Here is a 22,324-nt window from a genome sequence, read left to right on the forward strand (position 1 = left end):
ACCTACACGGGAAGTTGGAGAATTAGTGATGAGTCAGTGAGTGAGTGAGTCAGTGAGGGCTTTACCTTTTATTAGTATAGATAGCATGTTTATTGAGGTGGTCATTTACTGTAACTGCATAATGACTGCCTTCTCTAGAAATTTACTTAAGAAGTACAGGTTAGAGATGGGTCTAAAATTTTCAAAAGCAGAGGGGTCAAGATTATTTTTCTTGAGTAGGGGTTTAACTACAGCAGTCTTAAGACAGTCTGGGAAGACCCCCGTATTTAATGATGAATTTACTATGTCTAGAATATTATCAATTAGCACGCCTGATACTTCTTTGAAAAAACTTGTTGGTATTGGGTCAAGGACGCAGGTGGAGGGTTTCAGTTGAGAGATTATTCTATGTAAATAAGGTAAATCTATCCTGGTGAAAGAATTTAATTTGTTTATAACGGAGTACTGGGTTTTAGGAGGATCTGCAGTGTTGGGGAGATGTACTATGTTATTTCTAATATCATTAATTATTTGATTGAAAAATACAGCAATAGCCTGACAGGTTTCGCTGGAAGTATTTTGGAGGCATTCCTTTGTGTTACTTGGGTTTAGCAGACGATCAGTCGTAGAAAATAAGACTCTGGGATTACTAGCATTGTTATTTATAATCTTAGAGAAACAGCAGCACCTCTCAAGACAGAATGTGTTATTGCATTCTGTTATTTTAACCTTCAATATCTCATAGTGGATAGTTAGTTTAGTTTTCCTCCATTTACGCTTAGCTCTACGACATGTTCTTTTTAAATCAGACACTGTTTGGGTCTTCCATGGAATAACAATGCTACCTGTAAAGGGCTTGTATAGGTCATCAGACATTTAAACCAAACATTGTTAGTATACAAAAATACTATATAATACTATTAAACACTGAAATAGGGTTGTGTCAATGGTGCAATGTTCCAAAAAAACAGTACATATATGAATTCATAAAAATCTCCTCCTGATCTCAGCCCACCTCCTTCTCTTTCTTCCCGGCTCACCCATTGCTCGCATAGCTCCATTCAGCCGACCTCCATCTTGGCAGCCTCCAGACATCACGGCCAGACCGTCCGAGGTCGGCTCTCCTCCCTTCTTCCTTCGCGCTTATGTGGTTGCAACTCAGAAGCCTAGGGAGGGCACCTGTCTTGCTCTCCACACTCCACCCAAATGTTCAGTAGGGCAAACTAGCCCCTAGTTTTTATTTTCTCATGTCTTAGCCCCCAGTTTTGTTCCACTAGTTACCAGGATAAATTACACAAAGTTTTATGACAATCAAACAATATTTACTGGTGGCACAAGAGATCAGAATTTTTCTATATTCACTATACAGAAATGTGCGTGCTGATATGACTGTTCTGTCCAGCTCTACAGAGCTTTTCAGTTAACAGAGTTTTTGTTGGTGCTGGAAACTGTTTGAGATGGTCTTCTACAACTTGTAGGAGGTACTGTTTCTATTCTTCTTGGTTTGTGATGGCCGATTTAAATGACTGAATCAGTGCCACCTCTCTCTCCGCTGCATCATTGACCACTTTCAGGTGTTTGACATTGCACTGAGCTGAAATATATGACTCATTACTGTCCCATGAATCAGGATCGTCCACGAGGAAGTCCGGTGAAATCTCCATCCTGGACTGTTTTCTTCTCAACAGTATGCAAATGAAACAATCGACTTAGCACTTGTCTGTTAGAAGGTAGTGTTGTGTATTGTATGTTCAGTAACAAGTTCAATTTATATTGATGTTGATTGAAATTCCTGTTGTTGGTAACTTCCTGTAGAATGTTAGTGGGTGGGATTTTCGAGGGAAAAAGGAAGTTCTTAAAAAAAAGGCATTCTGGTCTTTTTCGTTGTACTGAGAGAACCTAATGAGAAACTGACACAATTTTTACAGTTATTAAAATACTATATTAAGAATCACTATACACGCCTGTGTGTTGTCAATAGATATTATACTGGCGACGAGAGGAGGAGAAGAAGCCCTGAATCGAAAAACAGACAAGACGGTGACGAAATTTTGGTATTATTAACTGTGTTGGTTACTGCTTTTTCACAATGGCCACGTTGGGTCGTATCGACGAATTCAATGCTGAGACCGGGGTGTGGGAAGAATACGCAGAGAGGCTTGAGTGCTTTTTTCACGCAAATGACATCGATAATCCAGAGAAGAAGAGATCAATTTTACTAAGCGTGTGCGGAGCCGCAACATACTCCACCTTGCGCTCGCTGTTGGCCCCCACTCCACCAAGCGCTGTTCCATATAAGGACATAGTCGAGTGTCTCCAGCGTCATTATAATCCTGCACCATCGGAAATTGTACAACGGTTTCATTTTCACAGTTATAAGCAACTGCCTAATCAAAGTATGTCATGCTTCATTGCTGAACTGAGAAAACTTTCAGTGCAATGTAACTTTGGTGAACAACTCGAACAGATGCTGCGCGATCGCAAAGTCTGTGGTGTGGCCGATCCTTTACTGCAGCATCAGCTACTAGCGGAGCCGAAGTTAACATTCAAAATAGCGGAGGAGCGCGCTTTAGCGGCAGAAATGGTGAACCGGAATGCGCAAATGCTGAGGACTGAGAAGACTCTACCTGCTAACGACGTGGAAGAGGTACATAAAATGATTCAATTGAATAAAGCTCAGAATACAAGATCATCTGTATTACAAGAAAGTGATGGCAGAAAGTGTTTCCGATGTGGCGGGACTCATACAGCTACAGCATGTAAATTTAAGACATCTGTGTGCCATTACTGTAAGAAAAGAGGACATTTAGCTCGCGTGTGTTTTAAAAAGGCACGCTCTACTCAACTACTTTCAGATCTAGAAACTACAGCATTAGAGACACAAGAACCCAGTAAAGTCACAGTGAATGCCCAGGATGAGTATGTGGTACATAGTACAGAAATGGAACATATAACCCAAAAGAAACCCGCATATAAGACTACAGTTTCACTGAATGGCCAGCAACTAAGAATGGAAGTTGATTCTGGATCAGCCTGTAGTTTGATTAGTGATGATACTTACAAAAACCAGTGGCCAAATAACCCACCTCCACTGGTACGTACAGATGGTATATTGCGGCAGTGGTCTTAGGCCCCACTCCAAGTGCTAGGTAAGATCAAAGTTCAGGTTGAGTATCGCCACAAAAAGACCGCCTTATCACTTCTTGTTGTTCGGGGCCAGGGTACTAGCTTGTTAGGATGAGACTGGTTTGAAGCACTTGGAATAGAATTAACAGGGGTGCACGTAATTCAGCAGCACTATGTGACAGCTCTCCTGGAAAGGTATGCAGAAGTGTTCCAGAAAATTGGCGCGTGTAGAGGACCACCCATTTCAATTGAAGTGGACCCTACAGTTTCACCAAAATTCTTTAAGGCTCGTCCTGTACCTTTTGCTCTTAAGCAGAGGATTGATGAGGCATTAGATGATCTGGTTGAGCAAGGCATTTTCGTACCAGTGCGACACTCAAAATGGGCAACACCCATTGTCCCTGTCACAAAAAGGGATGGAAGTTTAAGAATCTGTGGTGATTACAGATGTACTGTTAATACTGCAGTAAAACCTGATGTTTATCCCTTACCAACTGTTGCAGAGATGTTTTCCACACTGGCAGGGGGTGTCATTTTCACTAAATTAGACCTTAAACAAGCCTACCAGCAGCTAGTTCTTGATGAACCTTCAGCTGAGCTGTTAACAATTAATACACACAGGGGGCTGTACAGGGCTCAACGGCTGCAATTTGGGGTCTCTACAGCTGTTGCCATTTTCCAGCGTTTTATGGATACTTTGCTGGCAGGTATTCCAGGTGTACAGCCATACCTGGATGATATTTTAATCACTGGGAAAACTCCAGAGGAGCACGATACACGTTTGGAGAAAGTGTTATGTCGAATCTCTGAAGTTGGACTTAGACTTCAAAAGGAAAAATGTGTTTTTGCTGCTACTGAAGTGGAGTTTCTCTGATTCAGAGTAGATAAAGAGGGCATCCATCCCACCAGTGAGAAGGTGGAAGCTATCATGAATGCACCAGCTCCCCGCAACGAGACACAGCTTCAGGCATTTCTAGGACTTTTGAATTTTTACAGTTGTTTTCTTCCAAACAAGGCCACCATTCTGGAACCACTGCACAGACTTCTTGACAAGTCAATGGCATGGCACTGGGCTGCTGCCCATGACACAGCTTATAAGTGGGCAAAAGCACTACTCAAAGCAGATGGACTGCTTGTGAGTAGTACATATAGATAGCAAGTGTCAAAAGAGGTGTGAATTTGATTGATGAATTTAAGCCCCGCCCCCAAATATGATGGATGACATTAAGCCCCGCCCCAAATATGATTTATGAAATATGAAAATATGAACTATGAAAATATAATTTATGTAAATATGAAACTATAAAGGTATGAAAAATGTATTTATAAGCTATAAACTTAGGACACGTGGGTTTTATAAACGTTAGGTTCAAAATTAATACTGTGAAATTAAATATACACTTATCTTGCAGTCATAGCTATGCTTATGTGTAACTTTCTGAAAATATTCACAGACCCGCGCTAAGATATAAACTCACGACCTCATTTTATAAACATTAGATTCAAAATTAAATATTAATTAATTAAACACAAACATGTCTTGCCGTCATAGCTATGTGTAAACTTTCTGAAAATATTCACAGACCCGCGCTAAGATATAAACTCACGGCCACATTTTATAAGCACTAGATTCAAAACTAATATTCTAAAATTAAATATACACTTATCCAGCATGCAAAGCCACGCATATGTACGACTACATAAAAACGCTATAAAATATTCACACAACCACTCTAAGTTATAAACTAATAGTAAGAAAATATACTGTAATATCCCTTCCCAGACGGGCAAGTGGTAGTAAATTATCAAATAAAAGAACTAATCAATGGTTTATATTCACTTTCCTTCTTACTTCAACAAGCTGACAACCACAACGTAGGCAGGACAAAGAAAAACCCTACTCCCATACAAGAAAACAAAATTTTCTAAAAACGATTTTCACTCCGCCTCCAAGTTAGAAGTTCACGACACGCGTCTTTATCTTTCCTGCACAGACTAAGTTACAAAAGCACGAAAATACATGGCCACTCCAAATGCCTGAACGCCTCTTTGTAAATTTCACCGGTTCAAAAGACTCGTTTTTCAATTACGTACTTCCCCCCATCGGAATGCACCAAATATGATCGGTCACGGCCTGTCTCTTAATTGAATTACCAGGCCGTGCCAAGCCAGGTCCTTTCTGATTACATGGTAATAATCTAAAATGCTTACCGGCTGTTTTAGGCATCAGCCAGACGTTGAAGCAATTAGGTCCCCACAGGGAGTCGGCGCCCTTCATGTTATCAATTAACAAAAGTCTTAAGCTAATTTAAACGTGTTCTATTTTTTATATCATAAAGTAAAATACTTATTCACACCCCGAATCAAAGCGATTAAGAATATATACACTCCTTCTGATTTTTACTAAAATTCTTAACACGCTTTTCAGCACTGTCTCTGCGAACACCCCACTAAAAATAAATATACAATTTTCTAAAAACGATAGGGACTCTCTGCTCTAAGTTACAAGATCACGACACAGCCCTAACTAAAAACGATTTTCACTCTCCCCTCTAAGTTGTAAACTAATAGTAAGAAAATAAATATACAAATTTCTAAAAACGTTATAAGCTGCATTAGAATCAAAAGCACGAAAATACATGGCCACTCCAAATGCCTGAACGCCTCTTTGTAAATTTCACCGGTTCAAAAGACTCGTTTTTCAATTACGTACTTCCCCCCATCGGAATGCACCAAATATGATCGGTCACGGCCTGTCTCTTAATTTAATTACCAAGCCGTGACAAGCCAGGGCCTTTCTGATTATATGGTAATAATCTAAAATGCTTACCGGCTGTTTTAGGCATCAGCCAGACGTTGAAGCAATTAGGTCCCCACAGGGAGTCGGCGCCCTTCATGTTATCAATTAACAAAAGTCTTAATCTAATTTAAACATGTTCTATTTTTTATATCATGAAGTAAAATACTTATTCTCACCCCAAATCAAAGCGATTAAGAATATATACACTCCTTCTGATTTTTTTTTACTAAAATTCTTAACAAGCTTTTCAGCACTGGCTCTGCGAACTTAATCACAACACTTTTTATATTCCTGTGGTCTAAGAACAAAGTTATTAAATGAAACATTTTCCACTAACGACTCTCTTTTATTTACAATTATCTTTACAAACTCGCAAGAAGAGTTATTAAAAAGGGTTCTATATGGCCGAGTATTTTAGCCGCGTTAATCGGCAAATGTCGAAATTGAGCTCGTTTCACATTTACAGTACTATATATTAACCTAGAAGTACACGTGGCGAACTAAGAAAGGGCTCTTTCTGATAATGTATTTTAGCCGTGTTAATACAGTTTACTACACATTTACAGTATGTCAACTTTAAAATATATGTTGCGATCTAAGAAACAGCTCTTTCCGATACTGTATTTTAGCCGTGTTAATTGTGTAAATGTCAAAATTGACTTTATTTCACATTTACAGTATATTAACTTTAAAATACGTGTGGCGATCTCTCGGTAAAACAAAGTATATGCTTAGATTTGAACCTTACAGCGGCGTGTGTTTGAATGAGGCTTCTTTGCCGCTAGAAAGGGTCACCGCCCCTTAGAGGCGGAACATCAACAACTCTGAACCTATGAGCTTTCTCACAAATGTCCCGCGCTTTTCACTCCGCCCTTCCAAGGCGTTACGGGTCCCTAGGTGCCACATAAAGTGTTCTGCTTAGCGGTGTTACTACAATAACTATTCAAACATTACGAGTGTCTCCAAGATCTTGCCATAAGGTAGGCATTTTTGCTTTTTCTTCCGCAATGGCTGGCATGGCAAAAAATACTTTTGTGGTTGAGGGTAAGTGTAGATTATAGAAATATATGCCGTTAACGCCCGTCTCATCAAACTGTTGAAATGATATTCTTCTATATCCGCTTTCAAATCAGATAGTTCCAGCGACGAAGAGCAATCTCAAAGCAGCCTCTCACTCGGAGGTATGTTTTCTGCTTTTAAATGAAAAAACTGTATCTAGTCGTAACGCCCCGAGTTTATAAATGAATTATTTTTCTTATTTCAGAAGGCTGTAGTTTCTGGCCGGCTGGCTGTTTAAAAAGTGAGTCAGATCTTCTTTCGGCCGTACTTTTAAATCGAAATGTTGTTTATAAGACCGCGCCGATTTAAAACTTTTAACGTCTTTTAAGTATGTACAAACTTATTACTTTTAATGGAAATGTAAGTTTCATGCTAATTATAGTAGTTATACAGACTAACCTTTTATAAATCGAAATGTTGTTTATAAGACCGCGCTGGTTTAAAACTTTTAACGTCTTTAAGTATGTACAAACGTATTACTTTTTTAATGTTAATTACTTTTATTGGAAATGTACAACCTTATAAGAATGTTCCGGCTGATTACTTTTTAATGCAATGGTCTTTAAGTACGTACAAACCTAGTCTTTTATATTTTAGAATCGGAGGGTGAACTGTTTGATTCTTTAAATCTGACTAGTTCGCAATTGGAGGATTTAATAGCTGAAGCACATTGTCTTTTTGAGAATAAAAATCCTGCCTCAGCCAAAGAGTCCCCAGAAAGTAAGTATCACTTTCCACTCAGGGCTCGTGTGTGTGTGTGTGGGGAAGAAAATAAGGCGTTGGGGTTAAATATGTGCTTTTTAGCAGAATACTCGACGCCCCCAAAGAGTGGGTTTTCTTCCGAAGTTTCCAGCCAGCATCTAGAATCGGCGCAAAGGCTCTCGGACAGTCTATTATTGAACATCTCATTCACGCCGCCCGGTAAGTTGAACTATTTGTGCGAGCGCGCAACAAATCTTTATTTTTAAAGAAAACTTAGTCTTGCTTGTTTTTTCAGAACCAGCCTCTCCTGGCTTACTGACTCAGATACTCGGAGGATCACCGCCGTTTGTATCATCACCAGGACTTCTCACCCAAATAATTGGTGAACCTGAAAGATTGGATCCCGCTGCTAAGGCTGCTGAGCTGAAGGCGGAAATCGAACGAGTGCTGTTGATTTTTCAAAGTGCATTACCGGACCTTTTACCCCTGTCTCCGGATATACGTGAAAAGGTTATTTTATTGTGTGCAATTTTAGAAAACTTGTTCCCCAAATGATGTCTGGCAAAAGGCGTGCAAGTGAGGACTTGGACGCTGGGAGCAGTGCTCAAAATGTTGGTTTATTGTACGACATGGCGGATGAGCTCTGCTTTTCTATTCGGCCCCCAAAAATGCCTATTCCACCACCCCGATATTTTAATGAATTGGAATATATTAATTGGCAAAATCAAAACCTGTTCCAAATGAATAATATAATAGCGACCATGAGAGCTCCTTCACCTGTTACCACTCCCATCGACTTTGACCAGCTTGACAGCCTTTTAGAAGCCCTACGTCCAGTAGCCACCCCAGATGAAATGCAGACATTAAATAACTTGTTAGAAAGGGTTCAGCGGTCTTTGAACGAGAATGTGAATGCTCAAACGGGTCATGGTTTAACAAACATGTCGGGTTCTGTAAATGCTGCCCCCTCTCACAGTATGGCCACATCAGTCTCGGTTACCTCCTTGGCTACATCTGTTTCTGGCCCTGTAGCTTCCACTTCTGCTCCAGTCATGCTCCCTTCGGGGCACTCTGCTTCAGTCTCGTTTATTTCAGCTAGCCCCTCTGGGGCCAAGCCGTCTACTTTAGTAGGCCCCTGTAACCCCTCTGTCCCCATCACTGGCTCCTCTGTTTCTGGCCCTGTAGCTTCCACTTCTGCTCCCGCTACTTTAGTAGGCCCCTGTACCCCCTCTGTTCCAATAGCTCCCCTTGCTTCAGTCTTGCCCCCTGTTCCAGTCACCGCTTCATCAGTCCCTATTACACAGCCGTTTGCAGCTACCCCTTCAACCTCTTCAATCGTGCCAGTCATGTCCGGTGGTTCTGTGGTATCTAAACATTCACCCTCGTCTACTTTAGGCATGGCCGGGCCCTCTGCTGTCTCTAGTAATGACGGTCCGGACATTTTTCAGCAGATCGACAGACCTGCTTTTAACAACACTGAAATAAGACACCCCTTAAATTTCGCAGATGCCTATGAACTAGAGTCTTACGAGGAGGTGTTTAACAGTATTCATGAGATGTTGCAAAGAATTCTGGATAGTTTTTCAGGAACTTTAAATCCGCAAGATGTCGTACAGCTAGAATTGCGGGCCGATTCATTACCTATCAACGTTTTTATACAGTTGACTGGCTCTAATATTAATGTAGACGGTTTTCTTCAGCAGATAGAGAATCTTCTTCAGACTCATGCGAGTGTGTTGGCTGATGAGTCTCTGATGCTAGTCACTCAGATTGTTCGGTCACCTAGTGGGTATCATCTCTACTCAACCATGAAATAGTTAGAAAGAAAATGAGGCATTTAATTATTTCTTATAATTACGGGAATCAGCTCTGTTTTGCCTTTTGTCTGCTTAGCCTAATGGAAGACCGGTACAGGCAAAGCCCACCGTTATGTATGCGTGAAGCGTATAAACTTCAGAGCAGGGCTGGATTATCTGAGCATGAAAAAGTGTCCTTTGCGGATTTGCATAAATTTGAAAACTTGCTGGGGTATTAAAATTGTTGTCTGGTACAGGTGTCTAAGAAATGATACATTTTTAAAATTTGAAAGCTCCCGAGGTAGAAACCCCAAAACCTATTTTATGTTTTTACACGACAACCATTACTACTGTATTTTGAATTTAAAGGGGTTTCTGGGGGTTAAATACTTGTGTGATTACTGTTACACAAGCTACCACTCCATCCTTAGCCATCATTGTGAAGGCCACTGCAACGTGTGTTTCTCCCCCGACTGCCGTCCGATCCCTGAAGAACTTGTCAAGTGTGGTGATTGCAACCGTTACTGTCAGTCCCAATTTTGTTTTATTCAGCATACGATTCCTAAATTTAACGACAAGACCAACGATATGGAAGTATCCTGTGACACTGCAAAAATGTGTCCCCTGTGTTACAAAACTTACACAGTGAATGCCACCTCAAAACCCCATAAATGTCGGCCAAAAGAATGCCGTGTTTGTAAAACAAAAATTGAAAATGATGCAGAAAACCATCAGTGCTTTATAGAAACCTTGAAGTCTGAGGATCGTTGCGAGAAATACGTGTTTTATGATTTTGAAAGTCGGCAAGAAACGGGGGTGCACATTCCTAATTACATATACTGTAAATCCTGGTTCTGGGCGGGTGAAGATTGTGTACAACAGTTCTTTGCCAGATACCGTCGCCCCAAGTATCATGGCTATACCTTCATAGCTCACAATTCAAAAGGTTACGATGGGTACTTTTTAATGAAGTATCTGCTTGAAAATGGTGTGAGCCCTAGTGTTACTACTCAAGGAAATAAGCTGATGTGTTTCACAGATGATGGTTATAAATTACGTTTTATAGATTCTTTGAATTTTTTAACAATGAAATTGAGTGCCATGCCTAAAGCCATGGGGTTTGAAGCCGCAAAAGGTTATTTCCCCCATTTCTTCAATACGGCTGAAAATCAGAATTATATCGGCCCCTACCCCAAACCTGAATGCTATGGTGTTCAGAGCATGATGACCAAAGAAAAGGAAGAATTTTTTACCTGGTACGACGGGTCAAGCATGGTGTTTTTAATTTTAAAGAGGAGATGGCTTTTTATTGTAAAAATGACGTTGAAATTCTTAGAACAGCGTGCATTAAATTCAGAGACGAGGTCATCAAAATTGGCAACATTGACCCGTTTCAATGCATGACCCTGGCATCTCTATGTATGGCCATGTACAGGCAAAACTGTATGCCTCCAAAGTCTGTAGGCATAATTCCTTCTGACCATTACAGTAGTAGTCAGAAAAACTATTCGAACGCATCTATTCAATGGTTATTGTATCTCTGTGAAACAGAAAAATTGAACAATCAACACGCTCTAAACCTTGGGGAAGTAAAGAAGGGCTCCTTTTATCTTGACGGCTATGCCGTAGTTAAAGGTGTTCCGACCGCCTTTGAATTTGCTGGTTGTTTTTATCACGGCTGTCCCGAATGTTATGATTTAAACAGTACCCATCCTTTAACCGGTATGACTTGTGCGGCTATGTATCAAAAGTTTATGAGAAAATTGGAAATACTTAGGACAAAATTTAATCTAGATGTGCGCGTACTCTGGGAGCATTCTTGGGAGAGTATGAAAAAACAAGACCTCAGGCTACAAAGTTTCTTAAAACACTGTGATTTCCCCCAACGTATACAACCCAGGGACTCTTTGTTTGGCGGACGTACCAACGCCATAAAATTGTACCACAAGGTGGTGGGGCCCGAACAGATTCACTATTATGATTTCACTAGCTTGTACCCGTTTGTGAATAAAACAAAAATGTACCCGGTCGGTCACCCCACTATCATTTTTCAGCAGTTTGGGGATCTTGGGCAGTATTTTGGATTAATTAAAGCCACCGTCCATCCTCCACGTGGTCTCAATTTTCCAGTCCTGCCTCTCAGGTTTTGTGGGAAATTAATGTTCACCCTCTGTCGCACCTGCGCGGAGACAGAAGCTCAGATTGTGGACTGTCTTCACACAGAGGATGAGAGAGCTTTAACCGGTACTTGGTGCAGTGTGGAAATAGCAAAGGCCATTGACAAAGGGTATAAAGTTTCAAAAGTATACGAGATTTGGCATTACCCCGAACGTACTTCTGAGTTATTCTCAGATTATATCAAGCTTCACCTAAAAGGCAATCAGGAGGCCTCGGGCTATCCTGCATGGTGTACGGATGAAGCTTCCCGCGACCGTTATATTTTAGATTATTATCAGAAGGAAGGTGTACGATTGGACCGCGATAACATCGCCGTAAATCCAGCCAAGAGACAGATTTCAAAGTTGTTTTTAAATTCTCTTTGGGGTAACTGAACTGGACAAAGAAATGAGAAACATCCTGCAACGCTGTGATATAGGGGCTGACGAGAAGGTGAAGCTTTACACTTCCATCTTGCAGAGATATCTGACTCTAGTTAAAAAGGCCGATAAAGAAGCTGGCAGTCTGACGCTCGTATTACCAAAAGAAGAAAGTGGCGAGGGGGCCCCGGAACAGTCAAGGTGTCTGAGGACAAGGTTTGGCAAGAGGTTTTGAGAAGCGCGCCTGTAAAATCAAAGAAAAATGTTGAATTTGTTTTACATAAAATGTCCGTTAATCCCCATTACGCCTTCTGGAATAATCGTGGAGAGCTGTTGTTAGAAGGTAAACCTCTGGTCGGATCCAACATGGTGGATTTGGTTCGTAATCTGACCGCTTCTCATACAATACCTGAACATAGGAGACCGCGGGGGTGGAAGGAATTTGTAAACGCCATGGCCGGTTTGAACATTCCATTTTCTGTCGTACCTAATGATGAAACGAGAGAACTCCTTGAAAGTTTTAAACCACCCGCCGCCCCCCTCCCTGCTCATCAAACAGAAGTTAGCCCCTATCGATTGAAACCGAGAAAAAAAAGACTGGAATGGATTGCTTATTAATTTGTAAAATTATTTGTTTATTAAATACAATTTTATCTCATTACAGAGTGTCATCATCCTTTAACCGTCCCGGTGAAGGAAGCCAGGAACGAACAAATTTAGAGACCATAGAGTCATTACTGTTCACGTCCTCAGAATACTTTTTTATTACAGAGGTGTACGGGAGACCTTTTCCTCTCTGATGCAGATAGAAGAGGCAGTGATGACCACATTTGTCCGAGAACCAACTTTGAAGCTGTCGGTTATTGTAAATGATTTGTTTACAGTTTTGCTTAAGAAATGGTAAATGTCTTTCGGGAAGTAGATAAAGTCCGGGGGATTTCCATAGGAATCAAAAACTCCCCCTTTCCGTCTTCTGTGAGGTAAATCCCCAGCCAGTGTTCTCCGGGTTGGGTTTGACGGTGAGTATTCACTACAAACATGGCGGCAAGCCGTTATTTTTTCCGTAGTTGATCACACGCCAACACACCGCGGAAATATCTTTCGTGTAGGGGTCTTGGGACAGTAGTTCTGTTAATTGTTTTGTATTCATGGTGTTTATTAGTAGTCATACAGAACATTACGTCTCTGGTTGATTTCAATGATGTTGTCAAAGACCGCATATACTATTAGATTGACGGTCCGAGGGAGAGGGACGCGGAAGCGTAATTCAAATCTCATGTTTCCAGTTTTAACTAATGAAAAATGATCGGCACATTCTTGATCGGGGGTTAGATCAAAAGCGAAAAGAGTATATCCTTGCAAGAACTCTGAACGGCTGATAGCCAGAGCTTGATCCTTCAAATGCTTACCAGTGGCCAATACCAGGTTATAATATTCTCTGGCACTATTGCCGCTTACAAAGTCTGGTTGAAAAGGTTTGGCAGGAATCTGTTCACCGTCCATGTACAGAGCCAGGAACTCTACATCATTGTGTTTGAAATTGAACGGGTTCCGTGTATAAGAGCCCGAAAAGGCCTCATTATCTACCATGCCAATCACCACATACTTTGGTAGTTGGCCCAGAAACAGGTTTTCTTGATTGCATACTCGGATCCCCGCGGGCATACTGAATACTTTCATATTCACCCTTTCCACAGGGTATTTAGCATTGGCTGATGTAAGGGCATGAGCGTGTCCTAATTTCACGGCCGGTGAAACTTTTACTTTTTTTACAAACAGGGAGGCCGATGTTATGATTACTCTGTAACGTTCGGCATCACCGGACATTAAGCAGAATTCATCTTTGTTCCAAACCATTTTAATCTTCACGTTTAGGCCGTTCAATAGTAGTTTTTCCTGGAAAAAGAGATCTGTATGTATGTGCCCCAGAAGTTCAACAGTCCTGCTACCGGCTGTATAGGCGCTTCGGTTTTTAAAACCGATGTTTTCTCCGTCGGGGTCTGTCTCTTCCAATTTGTTAAGTGTATCTTTGTAAAAAAGTCCTGTAGCAAACTGAGAATGAAGAGTCTCTTGGCTGTAATTTAGCAGGCCTTCTAAGACAGCTCGGTAAGGATAACAATTTGAACTCTGGGATATTAGACGGTCCCCGAGGGTGACATCAACTTGGGAAAACAAACTGGCTATAGGGTAGTTGACAAATCCGACCTTTGCCCGGCAGGTATGTTAGTCCCGTCAGCATTCACTATCTTTCCCCTTAGGTGTAGAAGAGTGTTATTCAAGTCCAGGTAATCTTCCCCATTTCCGGCTATGAGAAATTCTAGCGGGGCTACTTCAGAGAGGGCTGAGAGTGGTGGGACTTCAACGTATATACTTTTATCTACACTCGTTGAGTGAAAGGCACCGTAAACAGATCCAGTTCAGATTTGACACACTCTTCGGACATTCTGTGTATGAAAGCCATCTTTTCTTAAAAATGTCTCTCTTCTTTTGGGCTTTACTCTTGTTCCTCTTCTGACGACGTTTAGAGAATGCTGCAAAAATAGTGCCTGGCCTTTTTAGCTGTCGGGGGCTGACGCGACCCCGTGGTCTCTTGCGTTTTGTCTTTCTCATGACCATCAAGCCCGCTCCCTCCTGTTTTCTAGGACTCCACCTGCAGCACTAGATATAGCCCCAGTGATCACATCTTTTACAATATTTTTAGCCGCGGATTTGATATGTGGTTTTGCGATGTCAAAGCCTTTTTTCAGGAGAGGTAAAGCTCTTCTAAACAATCCTCGAAATATACCTCCAATCCCCCCACCATACATTACAGGGGATCCAGAGAATCCCGGTAAGCCGTTACCGCTTGGGTCTGATAATATTGGATGTAAGGTGTCGGGTCCTGGTAAGACCTCATTGTATCAGTCGTGCATACAATGCCTGACGGGTCTGAAATGCAACTTCACTATCACCTTACCAAACTGAAATGGCACGCTTTTTGTTCTGGTCCGTCTTTATTTCAATAGTCACTGTGTCAAAATGATTCTTGCTGACCGGCATAATGCGGTTTGTCATATGTGATGGTTGTAATTTTATTCGCCTGATCCTCTATATGAACACACCTCAAAAGGGGTACGTAGCTGTCTCCGACTCTCTGATGAGATACCATATCCCCGTACACGTACAAAGTGTAAAAGCCGGCCCTGATGTCGGCGGGGAAAGGAGCCTTATAAGTTAAACCCCGAGTCTGATCAGGATGCGCTCCTAATATTCGACCCAGCTGTCCTTTTAAGTGTATAGTTTCATCCTTTTCACCCGGTACCACGTAGACTCTTCGTTCCACAGCATTATAACTGAATTTCGCAGGGTTCTCAGAAGGGCAAATCCAGCTGCAACATCGGTCAAAGTGGGCAGGCTTAAGGTTGTCGAATTCATAAAAGACAGTAGGTCGTGAATACCTTCGTAATAGCCGCATGGAATGTAGTAATGTTTTTTTACACCGGGGGCCGAAACGTAGAATTCATTATCTGGCTTGTCTATGGTATTCCACGTATGTGGGTACTGAACTTCTGCTAGACCGACTTCCCAAGAACCTTCTAATTCTATGGGTTTAGCAAGCTTCGTGAAATTGGAAATGGTGTTGTTAGGGAAAATGTCTGAGGAAGCGTTGCTCGAAGTGTCACAAAAAACTTTTGCGCTCCATCGTATACCGCTAGAGAATGAAGAGTCGATTAGGAGCCCTGTGGATTTTATTGAACATCTTGGGCCTGGCTCTCCGGTATCCAGCTGTTAAATTTTTCTGGCCAGCCGAGCCATTTGACTAAAATGAGTCGTTTTTTATTCTTAACTTTCCTGGCCAGTATTTTTTGATCCTGTAAACGTCTGTGGACCCGACTTTAATTTTCTGTAATTCGGGGTCGTAAAAGGATCCTACAATCTCTTCACCGTCGTAGTCTTTCAGTTTGTACACCGCCGGTGCCATAGGTACAAGTTCAGATACGGTAAAGATTTCATCTGAAAATGTCTGTTCATAACCTTTCTCAAAAGGATGTCTTGTTTTAGACACCCTAACCGTGTCTCCTACTTTAAACTTAAACAATGGCGGGCCTGGGGTTGGCGGCGTATAAATTTTGAAAACTTTCCAAGAATTTAACGTGTTTACATCGGAAGGAGCCATTTTATGCTTCATGATAACTTTTGTTGTAAGAGTATACTAAATCAGGCAATTTATCGATGTAGGTTCTCGTGTTATAAGCGCTGAAATATTTCCACATTTTAGATTTTAATGTCCGGTTAAATCTCTCCACCACGGAGGCCTTTAATTCGTTTCCAGTGGTGAAATGTTTTATCCCGATCTTCTTTAACAGCTTTTGAAAATCACGGTTGAAAAACTCTTTCCCTTATCGGTCTGGAGTTTCTTTGGAGTACGCCCGGCGCTCAGAATGTCTTGGAAGGCTCTCGTCACTTCCTTACCCGTTTTGTTCTTCAGGGGTCGTACCCACGCGTACTTAGAAAGTATGTCGATACATGTTAACAAATATTTATAACCCAGATTATGCTCGGTCACATTTGTCATGTCCGCTAAATCCATCTGCCATTGTGAGTCTATATCGGATACATAAACCTTATTTCTCCTAAAATGCCTTCTAGCGGGTTAGTGAATTGTATAAGCATATTGACGGATAACCAATCCGACACCTGTTGGTCATTACTTTTCTGACCGAAACCTCAAGAGCTCTTTTCAAAGAGTCTTTTCCCCCAAAGCTACCAGGATTTGCCGGGTTATAATAAACTTTTTTCAAGTAACCCTCCATCGCCGACGGTGAAAGAAAAATGTCAATGGTTTAAAAATCAAAGGAGGCTTTATTGGTAATTTTCAAAAACAGCAGTATTAAAAACATTATTAAAACATTTCATAGTACAGGCACATTGAGTTCAGACACTTCGTCTGATTTTTCTATATCATACTCCCCGTAAAACCCCAAAGGTGCATCGGTCATGTCTGGTACAGAAAAATGCCTTTTAGAGAAAGCATCGGCTATTTCACGTATTTTAGAGTAAGATGGATCGTCCATGTTGTGAAAGGCCTGTACAATAGCCTCGCTAATAGAATGTTCATTTTCCAGTTCATCTACAGCATTTTGAACAAATGAATGAACCTTGTGAAAAGGCGGAAAGATGTTGAAGCAGCCCAGAGTCTTTATGACCAGGCTCCTGAGCCACGGTTTGCGGAAAACAGTCAGAACCTCTTGAAAACGGCCAACCCGATAAACAGAGTCCGGTTCAAACAGACACGTATGCTGCGTCTGGCTGGGGTGATCTATGAAACAACCTTGACAGGTGCTTTTTAGGTCCCGATCGACTATTATGTCCAGCAGAGCCGCAATCAAACTCTTGATCAGTTTCAGAGTCTTTCGAAGTGTTTCACCCAGAGCCCCGTCAGTTTGTTCAATGTCCATGCCCTCATAATCAGAATCCTGGGACGATGGCTTCCAAGAGGCCAGAGCCTCTACCAAGTCGTCCACAGTCTCTTCTTGATGCATGGTCTGCATGGCTATCTCCTCAGCGCCGTCAGGCTCCCCAGAGTATCCTCAGCAGGGACAAAAAAGTCAGGTCCTGTACGGTTCTCCAGGAGACTGTCCAGCCAATACATATCATCAGGAGCGGGTAACTGAGGTTCGGGCCAATAGATCTGGTCATTCGAGGGCATCAGAAGATCCGGCCAAGACGGTGGGTCTGAAGGTGAGTTGTTAGGAGCAGAGTACCCGGAGTTAGGTACGATGTCATCGGGCCAAAACAGGTCGTTGACTGCCGCTGTCTGTTCCGTAGACCAGCAGACCTGATCAGGTACGTAGCCGGCAGGGTGCTGGTTGTTACCCGCCCAAAACACATCGTTGTCTGTCAGCATCTGGTCTGCCGCAGAGTAGCCGGGCTGTAGGTTAGGTCGATCACATCGTCGGAGTAGAGTAGGCGGTGTTGGTTTGAAGGTTAGCCGGCCAAAACAGGTAGTCAGTGGCGGACATATGTTCCATACCCCTGGAGCTTGGTTCTTCGGAGCGCATCAAAATGTTGAGGACTTCTGCCACCTCAGAGGCTGAGAGAACAGGGAGACGACCGGCCCAGCTAGCACCAGCTTCGGAAGGGTAGTTAGTTGAAGACATCTCGATAGGGTTTTAGGTTAATGTAGACTATGGAAAAGACCTCTGTATTTATCTCCACTCACTTAGGGGGCGGTTGACTCCCAGTTTTCTTCCTCCTCCTCCGAGCATGAATTATTCAACATGCTAAACTCCTCCTCCAATTTTCTTTTAATTCTTTTCATCTGGTCGGATAGTTTTCCTTGATAAATAGCTTCATCAATATTTGCCATAAGAGCTTTAAAAAAACTCCAGTCTTTTATAGAAAAATTAATTTCACTCACTCGATCCTTTATCACATTTTCTTTATCTTCCTCTTCGTGACCGGCCTCGCTATATTCGGGTAGGATAGGCTCCTTCTTGGAAACGGCGATCGTGAGCTGGCCCTCTGCATTTCTTTTTACCTCTACCCGGCACAAAGCACAGTTAGAATCGTACCAGACAGAGCTGAAGCGTGGTTCCCGTAACTCCCGTAAGGCCCTGTTGGCTTTCAGTTTCTTAGGAGCGTTCACAAGACCGTCCATTCTGTTTGCTTTTGTGTGTCGTAGCGTTTTCACTAAGTGACTAGAATTTTATACAAGAACTCTTTCATTTCCTCCCACAGTCGGGGTTGGGAAGGGGTGGAGCGATATACCTCTCCCTAACCCTATAGGCGGATAGAGAGATAAAGGCGTAACTCGGGGGCGTGAGTATTGTTAATGGGGAGTGATAAGTGTCCGGTTTACGAAAGACCCACCCTAAAAGGCGGGGTTTAGAGATGATCAAGTATGACGGTGGTCCAACCCCCCAGGGGCGGGGTATAGTTCATATTTTTATAGTTTCATATTTACATAAATTATATTTTCATATTTTCATATTTTCATATTTTCATATTTCATATTTTCATATTTCATAAATCATATTGGGGCGGGGCTTGATATCATCCATCATATTTGGGGGCGGGGCTTAAAGTCATCAATCAAATTCACACCTCTTTTGACACTTGCTATCTATATGTACTACTCTTGTGCACTACGATGTTAAAAAGCCTCTTGTATTGGTATGCGATGCCTATCCTTATGGCCTTGGAGCTGTACTGAGCCATGTAGAGCCTGATGGTATGGAGTACCCAATTAGTTTTCCTTCACGGACACTGTCGGCCACTGAACGCAATTATGCTCAAATAGATAAGGAGGCTCTTGCTGTTATTTTTGGTGTAAAAAACTTTCATCAGTTCTTGCAGGGGCGTCATTTTACGATTTGCACAGACCACAAGCCACTCCTTGGTCTCCTACATCATTCTAAACCCATGCCACAGATCTTGTCGCCTCGTATGCTTCGCTGGAGTCTCTTGTTGGGTGCATACAACTATCAGTTGTGCTACAGACCAGGAAAAGAGTTGACAACCGCCGATGCCTTGAGCCGCTTGCCTATAGCAAATCCTGTGGCTGATACACCACCTCCTCTTGAGGTCCTGCTCTTGGAATCTGTGCCTAATGCACCTATTCATGCTAACCAAATTGCTGCGCTTACTCAGAAGGATCCAGTTCTGTCTCGTGTACTGCACTGGCTTTTGCATGGCTGGCCCCATGAAGTCCCAGGTGAAGATTTCATACCCTTTACCAACATACAGAATGAACTCTCAACTCACAAGGGTTGTGTTTTATGGGGTAGCCGCGTTGTAGTACCTGTTCTAGCACGGGAGGATGTACTTAAACTACTTCATGACTCCCACCCTGGCATAGTCCACATGAAGGCTCTGGCTCGAAGTTATGTATGGTGGCCAGGAATGGACGGACAAATAGAGAAAGCTGTAAAGTGTTGTACAACATGTCAACAGTTGCGGCATGCACCATCAAGGGCACCACTTCACCCCTGGGAATGGCCAGCTAAGGCTTGGTCTCGGATCCACATCGATTTTGCTGGACCATTTCAAGGAAAGGTCTTCTTTATTTTGGTAGATTCCCATTCCAAGTGGCTGGAGGTGTCTCTTCTACGCTCCATGTCTGCAAATGCTGCCATCAACACTTTGCGCCTTATCTTTGCTACACATGGGTTGCCAGATATTATTGTCTCAGACAACGGTGCAGCATTTACATCTGTTGAATTCAAAGAGTTCACAGAAAGAAATGGGATCCGGCATGTGACAACAGCCCCCTATCATCCGTCCTCAAATGGGCAAGCAGAGCGAATGGTTCAGACAACAAAGGATGCTCTACGGAGAATCATAGCTGGTAATTGGCAAACAGGCCTTGCAAGATTTTTGTTATCTCAGCACACCATGCCCAACTCTTCCACAGGGAAGAGTCCTGCAGAGTTGCTAATGAAAAGACGACTGACCACTGCACTGGATCGCCTTAACCCAGACTTTCAAGCTGACATGCATATGAAGCAAGGGGAGCTAGCACAAAAGCATGGGGGTGTGTTTAGCCAATTTCAACCCTTACAGACAGTATATGCACGCAATTTTGTAGGAGAACCACAATGGATGCCGGCAGTAGTGCAAGAGGCAACTGGCCCTGTGTCTTACCGTGTGCAAACAGAAGATGGACACATTTGCCGTCGCCATGTTGATCAGCTTCGAGAGAGGATGATAGATGAAGGACCAGTGCCCGAACCAGAGTCAATGCAGCAGCCAGTTACCACTGTTCAACAGCCTCCTGGTAGCCCAGAAATACCAACTTTTTCCAAATCTACTCCAGATAATGATACAGTAGTGACACCAACCACTGAAACTGGTAAACCTGTGAATGTTAAGACCCCACAACCTATGGTGTCACTAAGACCCCGTAGAGCTCTTGTTAAGCCAAGACGTTACAAAGATATTTAAAACTGGGGAAAAGGAGTGTTGTGTATTGTATGTTCAGTAACAAGTTCAATTTATATTGATGTTGATTGATATTCCTGTTGTTGGTAACTTCCTGTAGAATGTTAGTGGGTGGGATTTTCGAAGGAAAAAGGAAGTTCTTAAAAAAAAGGCATTCTGGTCTTTTTCGTTGTACTGAGAGAACCTAATGAGAAACTGACACAATTTTTACAGTTATTAAAATACTATATTAAGAATCACTATCCACGCCTGTGTGTCATCAATAGATATTATAGGTAGCTTATAGCCAGTAATGGTCTCAGAGAGTCCTCCTATAAGTCAATACCGTGATTGCCTTGACTTTTTATGAACATCTGATGTCATCTTGCTTAAATCCCTCACCTATACATGTTATGCAAATATAACAGTGTTGAGTAATTAGGATTCAGTAAATTTATAATTTTGGTATAGCTTTGTAGTAATCTAAAGATGCAGATAGAAATAAGAAATAATCCCATGTTATCCCAGTTTATAGGACTACGCTATGCAAACAGCTTAACAGCACTGTAACATTTTCTTCTTGTTGTCTCACAGTTCCTCTGTTATCACTCGTAAGGAGTATATATGCCTGTTACTGATAAAATACTGGAATCACACAAGTTATTAACCTTTAACTTTGGGAACTGTGAATGAAAACTGTCTGTATAAGCATATAAAAAATACCCGGTTTTTCATTTACTACATTATTTTACGTTTCTTACGTAAGTGTCACAGCAACAAAAGTAAACACTAGGCATAGAAAAACAAACTAGGCATAGATAAAAACAATACATATTTATTTTAAAAGCTTAGTTATGCTGAATATTCCAAGTACAACACCTGTCAATAACCAGCATAATAGTTACACGAAAAGGGGATTTTACAATAAATACTGATGACTTCAGAAAGTATTGTGCCACCAGTAAATGTTGATATATTTATCTCAATTTTTTTCATGTATCATTTTTATGAAAAGGAACATTTTTACAGGGTAAGACTTCACAAAATAGATACGTCACTATTTCGCATATTGTTCGTTGGCACCCTACTGTAGAATCATGGAGGTGTTTAAGAGAGTTGGAGTTATTGACCAGATTATTTAATGGGATCTTGGAAAGTGAGAGGATGCCTTAGAAGTGGAGAAGACGTGTAGTTAAGAATAAGGGGGATGTGCAGAGGCCATGTGACTACAGGGAGATAAAATTGATGAGCCGCAGCATGAAGTTATGGGAAAGTAGTGGAAGCTAGGTTAAGAAGTGAGGTGATGGTTAGTAAGCAGCAGTATGGTTTCATGCCAAGAAAGAGCAGCTCAGATGTGAGGTTTGCTGTTAGGGTGTTGATGGAGAAGTATAGAGAAGGCCAGAAGGTGTTACATTGTGTCTTTG

The 22,324-nt window shown here is 41.9% G+C and overlaps 1 pseudogene; it reads left to right on the forward strand.

Moving 5' to 3' along the window:
- Window positions 1–2,068: 2,068 nt before the first annotated feature.
- LOC120532055 lies at window positions 2,069–20,989 on the forward strand (annotated as a pseudogene).
- The last annotated feature ends 1,335 nt before the right edge of the window (window positions 20,990–22,324 follow it).

The sequence above is a fragment of the Polypterus senegalus genome, chromosome 7 (assembly GCF_016835505.1).
Source record: "Polypterus senegalus isolate Bchr_013 chromosome 7, ASM1683550v1, whole genome shotgun sequence".
Classification (NCBI taxonomy): domain Eukaryota; kingdom Metazoa; phylum Chordata; class Cladistia; order Polypteriformes; family Polypteridae; genus Polypterus; species Polypterus senegalus.